We start from the raw sequence: 6,839 nt of genomic DNA on the forward strand, positions 1-6,839 counted from the left end.
CCCAGATCCTACATAGAGGAAATTCAACACTTCATGCATCCACTTGACCTATGAGGCTATGACTCAGTGAACAAGATCCAACCTGTTCATGCGCACCTGGTTCATGAGCACTGCCTACTACTTGCTCGAGGAAATGCTCACAGGAGGCAGGCCAAACACTGTGGAGGTGCTGGTCTGCTCCATATGATTCTCAGGATGGCAGCGACGTTGAGGGCCGCGCCACCAACGAATCGGCTGCTGGAGCTCTTGGAGGCGCCTCGCCACAGTACGCGGCCGTGGCACCACTCCCCGGCGGGATCTTGATTGGGAAATCTTGGCTACCACTCTCTGATGAACCACAGGTACGCCGCCACCCTCGCCGCCGCGGTCCCCGCTGTCGTCGTCTTCGTGGACTGTCGCCTCGCCACGGAGCACCCCATCCCGGCGGCCTACGACAACGCCTTCGCAGCCCTCAAGGCGGCCGTCGGGGTCGTCGGTGACCTCGAGCACTGCCGGGTTGGCGCCCTTCCCCGGCCATGGGCATCTGAAGGAGAACCCCACGCGCGGGGGAGGGGGATCTCGAGGGCGCCCGTGCCGGTGTGGAAGGAAGGTGAGGAGGAAGAGGGGATGCGGTGGTGGTGGAGGATGGCGAGAAGGAAGAAACGGGGAAGGAGAGATGCGGGGGTTAGGGATTTAATGGCCATTAATGTGATGCCTAATCTCACATACAAATACAGACATATACGTGATATGAATACATATGCTGTCAGACACGCGTTGCTATCTAATTGGATACGTTTTCATCCTCGCCCGTACCCGGGTTCCGTTCAGCATTTTCGTACATGACCCACTTTTTTATCTCACAAGGTGACTAGAAGCACGTGTTAGATCTAGCTTTTGCATAAGAGCCCACTTAAGGCTAGCCATAGTGTATCAGAGCTAGTATCATGCACATTGGTCTCACAAAAATGCTGATGTGGCAGCTAATTAAGGAGGAGAAAGAAGATTAGAGTAACATAGGTAGATATCGTATCATAGCGCAAATAAGGATAAAAGCTAATACTAAACAAATCTTGTACACAAATTTTCATTGAGATTCTAAAAAACAATAAATATAGCATGACTATGATACTACTCCATGATACTACCCACTATTAAAATAATATCATGTAATAGTATCATATGCATGATACTACTACATGATACTTACCACTATAACCAGCCTAAAGCAACTCCAATAGTATAGTCTGTTGTTGGTTATAAATAAGATGAAATGTCATCTACAGCTAGCATTGTAGCCAACAAGTACAAAGCTATAAGAATGTACTAGTTTCTTAATGGATGATCCATCTTTTATTCAGAGCAAGCAAGTACAATAAGAACAAGTACAATAGATTTAGTTAGCAGGCTACAAGAAAATCCACATCAGCAAAAAACTTAGCTGAAAGTGAGAGAAATAAGGAGAGAGGAAAGTGCCCGCGTGCAGACTCAAGTCAGGCGCTAGGCTAGCTGTATCATTAAATGCAAGCTTTCTCACTCTTGCATGCAAACACACAAGGCTACTTAAATATTTCATAGAGCAAACCTAACAGCTAATCTATTGTACCGTGTGTCTACTCTAGGATGACTCTAAGTGACATGGCATGAGGTATTTACACAGAAATAACCCAAAAGTGAAAGAAAAGTATAAACTGACCCTCCGGTCAAACTATTTCACCCATCTAACCCTTTTGTGTGGCGCTCCTCCCATCGGCGCCACACATGACTGTGTGACGCCCGTGCCTGCGGCGCCACTCTCCCAGCCGACGTGGAGCCCTCGACGCTGAGCTGTGCACCGATCCTACGTGGCAGCATGTGTGGCGCCCCTCCCATCGGCGCCACACTGTGAAACTGTGGCGCCGCTCGGAAGGGCGCCACACATCCACTTATGTGTGGCGCTCGAGCCGCCACCAGCCCGACCCTCTTCTTCTTCTCTCTTCTCTGTTTCTTCAAGACTCAAGGCGGCCGGCGGTTTCTCCTCCTCCCCCCTCTCCCCCCACCAAATCCACCACCAAATCATCAGATCTGTCCGGCCACTCTTCCCCATCCATTCCTCAAGGTAATCCCCTTCGTATCCTTCACATTCATCCACTAATTTCATAGATCTTTCTAGATTTGTACATGAACCCTAGACATGGAAACTAGATTCGAAATTGCTATGTATGTGTTGAAATGGCTATGTATGTGTTGAATGTGTATGTGTAGGAACACTAGATATGTATGTATCCTAGATTTGTGGAGGAACCCTAGACATCAAATTTCATGAATGTGTATGTGTAGGAAACATAGATATGTATGTATCCCTATTTGTGTTACATATGACCATTATGTGTGTGTGTGTATGTGTAGGAATGGCTCATAATATGGTGTTTTATCCGTAGATAAGTATGTATATGTATGTATATGATGTATGTGTGATGGCTTATTTGGATATATTCTCATGTATGTGTTGCTCATATTTGTTAGAAATGGCTCATAATATGGTGTATTTGTGTAAACATGTAGGATGGTGTGGCTCCTAGATCAAGAGTATGACATGGATCACCGGGCTTTTCATATGACGGAGAGGACAACGGATCTTCACCCTTTGAAGATTCGTTACCATGACACAGTGGATATACCGTATGACGAGAGGTACACGGAGTTCATCGAGCCTACCGGTCTTCTCCCGTTCATATCGCTTGTAAGCCGTGGGGGGGGGGGGGGGGCGAACATGAACGCCGCGGCACTCACCACCCTTGTCGACCGGTGGAGACCGGAGACACACACCTTCCACTTGAGGGCCGGTGAGATGACCCCTACTCTTCAGGATGTTTCTATGATCCTTGGACTTCCTATTCAGGGTGACCCACTGTGTATGAACACAGCTTCTGATGGGTGGCGCCAGCAGATGGAGGCGCTTATTGGCATGGCTCCTCCGGCGCCAGCAGATCCAAAGGCGAGAGCTCCCGCCGGCGCAGCTTTCTCTTGGATTAGGCTTAACTTTGCACAATGCCCTCAAGGGGCCAACGAGGACACTATCAGGACGTACACCCGCGTGTACTTGTCGTACATGATTTCGAGGACTCTCTTTTCTGACAGTGGTGGGAAGCTGGCCCATTGGTGTTGGCTCAAGGCGCTTACGGTGTTGGAGCACCGGTGGAGTTGGGGAACAGCGGCACTTGCCTACCTCTACCGGTAGGTGATGATTTGTTGTATGTACTATTCTTCTATAGTAGTGTGCTAGACAAAGTACTAACCAAATGTCTTATGTACGCAGTTGGACGAAGCTTGTCGCAGGACTGGGAGCGGCGGTATTGGTGGATGCTTGCTCCTACTTTCCGTATGGAGCTGGGACCGCCTATCAGTTGGGCGGCCTATGACACTCACCGAGAGGCCATGGCCTCATCACCATGACAACCTTGATCGGGAGCCCACTTGGGCATACCTGTGGGACAATGTCTCCGAGATGACGAGCGATCCAAAGATCATGTACAGGCACTACACTGAGGAGTTGGACACTCTTACCGCTGAGCAGGTAACCGATCACTCTTTTGCAATCCGAATTCATAAATTCTACTGGCATGTTGTAAATTCTGAAATATTTGTATGCTGCAGGTGGATTGGGAGCCATATGGTACCTACTACCGTATTGGCGCGGGGATGCCTGACCTCAACCACAAGTGCCTTGAGGAGGCGCGGTTCTGGCGTATGCGCTGCCCACTCATATGCATGTGGCTTGTTGAATACCACCAGCCGCACAGAGTGATGAGACAGTTTGGGCTGTATCAGGAGTGCCCACCTCAGTGGCAAGACACGGACCACGCGCTTCATAGGTAAACTTCTGGAATCATGCGATGGAAGATTCTTGATTGAAGAGGTAGAATATAACTTGTTGATTCTTCCAGGCTTGATAGGCAGCGGCAGAGGAAGATCACAAATTGGCCTGTCCATCATAGCGGCCACGTCACAGCGTTCCAACACTGTTTGGAAGCGATACAGAATGCTGGCCCTGTGGAGATTGTGCCTCACGACTTGGCCGCTTTCAACAACTACCTCCAGTGGTTCCATGAAAGCACGCGTATCGAGTTAGTGAAGCACGCGTATGATGACGACATCTTGGACGACCCCATCGAGTTCGATGAGGTTGCGCAAAGCCAGCACGACATCTATGCTCGCAGAGGGAGATCGACTTCTATTGCTTCCGAGCTGAACTTCGTGGTAATGGATTCTCTCATTAACTAGTACATCATCTAGATTGCCATGTGCTCGCTTAAATTGTGTATACTATGTTTGTCACAGCGGTCGGAGATCCAAAAAACAGCTGACGAGTGCGAGGTTATGTGGGATCAGAGCTATAGAGATGAAAAGCCTGTCGGACCGTTGCGGCATTTCTTTATGGTATGATCACCAACTTTGAATGTATGCTATTATATTCTGGTGGCTTTGTAACCATGACTTCCATGACGCAGAACACTGCACGAAAGATGCGGCGGTTAGCCAACTTGCTAGGTTGCCGCGACGCCGAAATTCCTACATCCTCTTCTGAAGAGCCAGAGGTATGGACTATTTTGTTGCTGTCAAACATGTTCTTACTAATTTCAACTTTTGTAATCTCATGTGTTCATGTTTGTGAAGATTCCCGACGATGACAAAATTTTGAGTCAAAGCATTAGTCGCGGCAAGAAGCAAGCCCCACGGCCAGCTTACCAGTTGAAGCCAAGGGGCAAGGCTCCAAACCGGTACACTCCGGAAGATTATGTCAACCGAGGAAAGAAGGTTGTCATTGAGGAGGATGAGGCGCCACCGCGGAGATCATCTTTGTCGAAGATGAGGAACGACGAGCCGTTATCTTCAGAGGAGGAACAGGAGGAGCAGGAGGAGCAGCAGCAACAAGAGCCACGGCAGCGGACGAAAAGGATGGCCGTCCGGAAGCAGCCCGTGAGGACGGCACGTCGAGGTCGATACTAGGATTTGCTACGTGTTGTTGTGAACTCTATCTTCATAAGTATCGTGTTGTGAACCCTATATCATTTCGAACCATGTCTGTAATGCTACTTGTTGTTTGAATCTACGTGCTATGATGTGAGCTATGAAGTGTTATATGTGTATGTTCTGAAATTTCTATTGTTGTGTTAAAAACTGTTAAAGTAAGGCAAGAATGCTTTCCAATGTTGTATTTAAAACTGTTGGAGTATGGTAGGATTTTTCATTGGTTTAACACAAATCAATGTGTGGCGCCCTTCCCACTGGCGCCACACTGCACTGTGTGGCGCCCGTGGCATCGGCACCACACATGCCAACATATATCAACTCTTGGGTCGAAAACATCCAGGGGCTCGAGACGATTAGTCCTTAGCCGTTTTGGCGAGCCTCTTTGTTGGCGCCCGTGGCATCGGCGCCATACTGTGAGGTGTGACGTCCGTGGCATCGGCGCCACACAAACAGGGTCGCAAAACGGCTAAGTCCCAGACGGTTTGTCTTACAGTATGTTTTGGGCAATTACAAATGCATGTGTGGCGCCGATGGGAGGGGCGCCACACATGCTGCCACGTCGGATCGGCTCACTAGCTCAGCATCGAGGGCGCCACGTCGGCTGGGAGAGTGGCGCCGGCAGGACGGGCGCCACACTGCCATGTGTGGCGCCCATAGGAGGGGCGCCACACAAAAAGGTTAGATGGGTGAAATAGTTTGGCCGGAGGGTCAGTTTGTGCTTTTCTTTCACTTTTGGGTTATTTCTGTGTAAATCGCCGTACTATTGTTCTTGCTTTAAGTCCTACTCCGCTTCCTATAAGAATTAAAATAATATATTGTTGCCTAGTTGGAGGAGAGAGAAGAGGAGTGGGTTGTTATGCAAGAGCTAACTCTAACACGTGCTCCTAGACACTTTATGAGAGTAAAAGGTGGGCCATGCATTGATCAATTAGTATAATTGTATAGCTCACTATTGTATATGTTGGCTCTAGGTTAACTATAGATGACATGACACTTGAATTATGGCCAGCTGTTGGTTCTACTATTAAACTTGCAGCTGGCTATAGTGGTTTGCCATGTCATTTATAGCCAACTTATAGCCACCATATATAATAGTTGGCTCTAAAAATATACTACTTTATCAAAATATGGTTCACTTTTTACTCTCATAAAAATTTTAGGAGCACGTGCTAGAGTGGCTCTTGCATTAGAACACATTTACCTTCTCTCTCATATTCCAACTCCTCCAACTAAGTAAAGAAATAATATTTTATCTCTTATAGCCAGCTGATTGGACTTATTGTACTTGCTCTCACACAACTTGCCTAGGAGCACGTGCTAGAGATATCTCTTGCATAAGGGCACCTCCAATGGGGCGCCGCAAACGGATACTGAGCGACTGTTTGCGTCCGTTCGGGCCGAAAATGCGTCTGGCACCACCTCCAGCTGGGCGAAGCATAGTGACCGGGCCATCCGCGTCAACGTAAACATGGCCCAAATATGTGCCAGGTTTGTGTCTCTATGGACGCTGGGCGGACCTAGTGGTCGTCCGCCCGGTCCTCGCACGGGCCCGCCTGGTAGGGGCACAACTTCTTCGTCTTCCGCGTCATTACTTACGGGCGGCACGCTGCAGCCTTTCCAGGGCCACGTTAATGGCGCGCCTCGGCTTCCGCGAGCGTGCGCAGCTGGGCGGCATTGCAGTGACAGGGTATTGAAGGCGAGATGGCGTCCGAGCCTCTTAAAGGGACGCTGTCGGCGCCCATTTCCCCGACCACACCATTGCCAGAGCCCACACTATCCACCCGACCGACGCCATGGGGAAGAAATGCTAGCCGTTCCGCAAGACCAAGAACGACCACGAGGCTAGT

This window comes from Lolium perenne, chromosome 3 (genome assembly GCF_019359855.2).
Source record: "Lolium perenne isolate Kyuss_39 chromosome 3, Kyuss_2.0, whole genome shotgun sequence".
Lineage (NCBI taxonomy): Eukaryota > Viridiplantae > Streptophyta > Magnoliopsida > Poales > Poaceae > Lolium > Lolium perenne.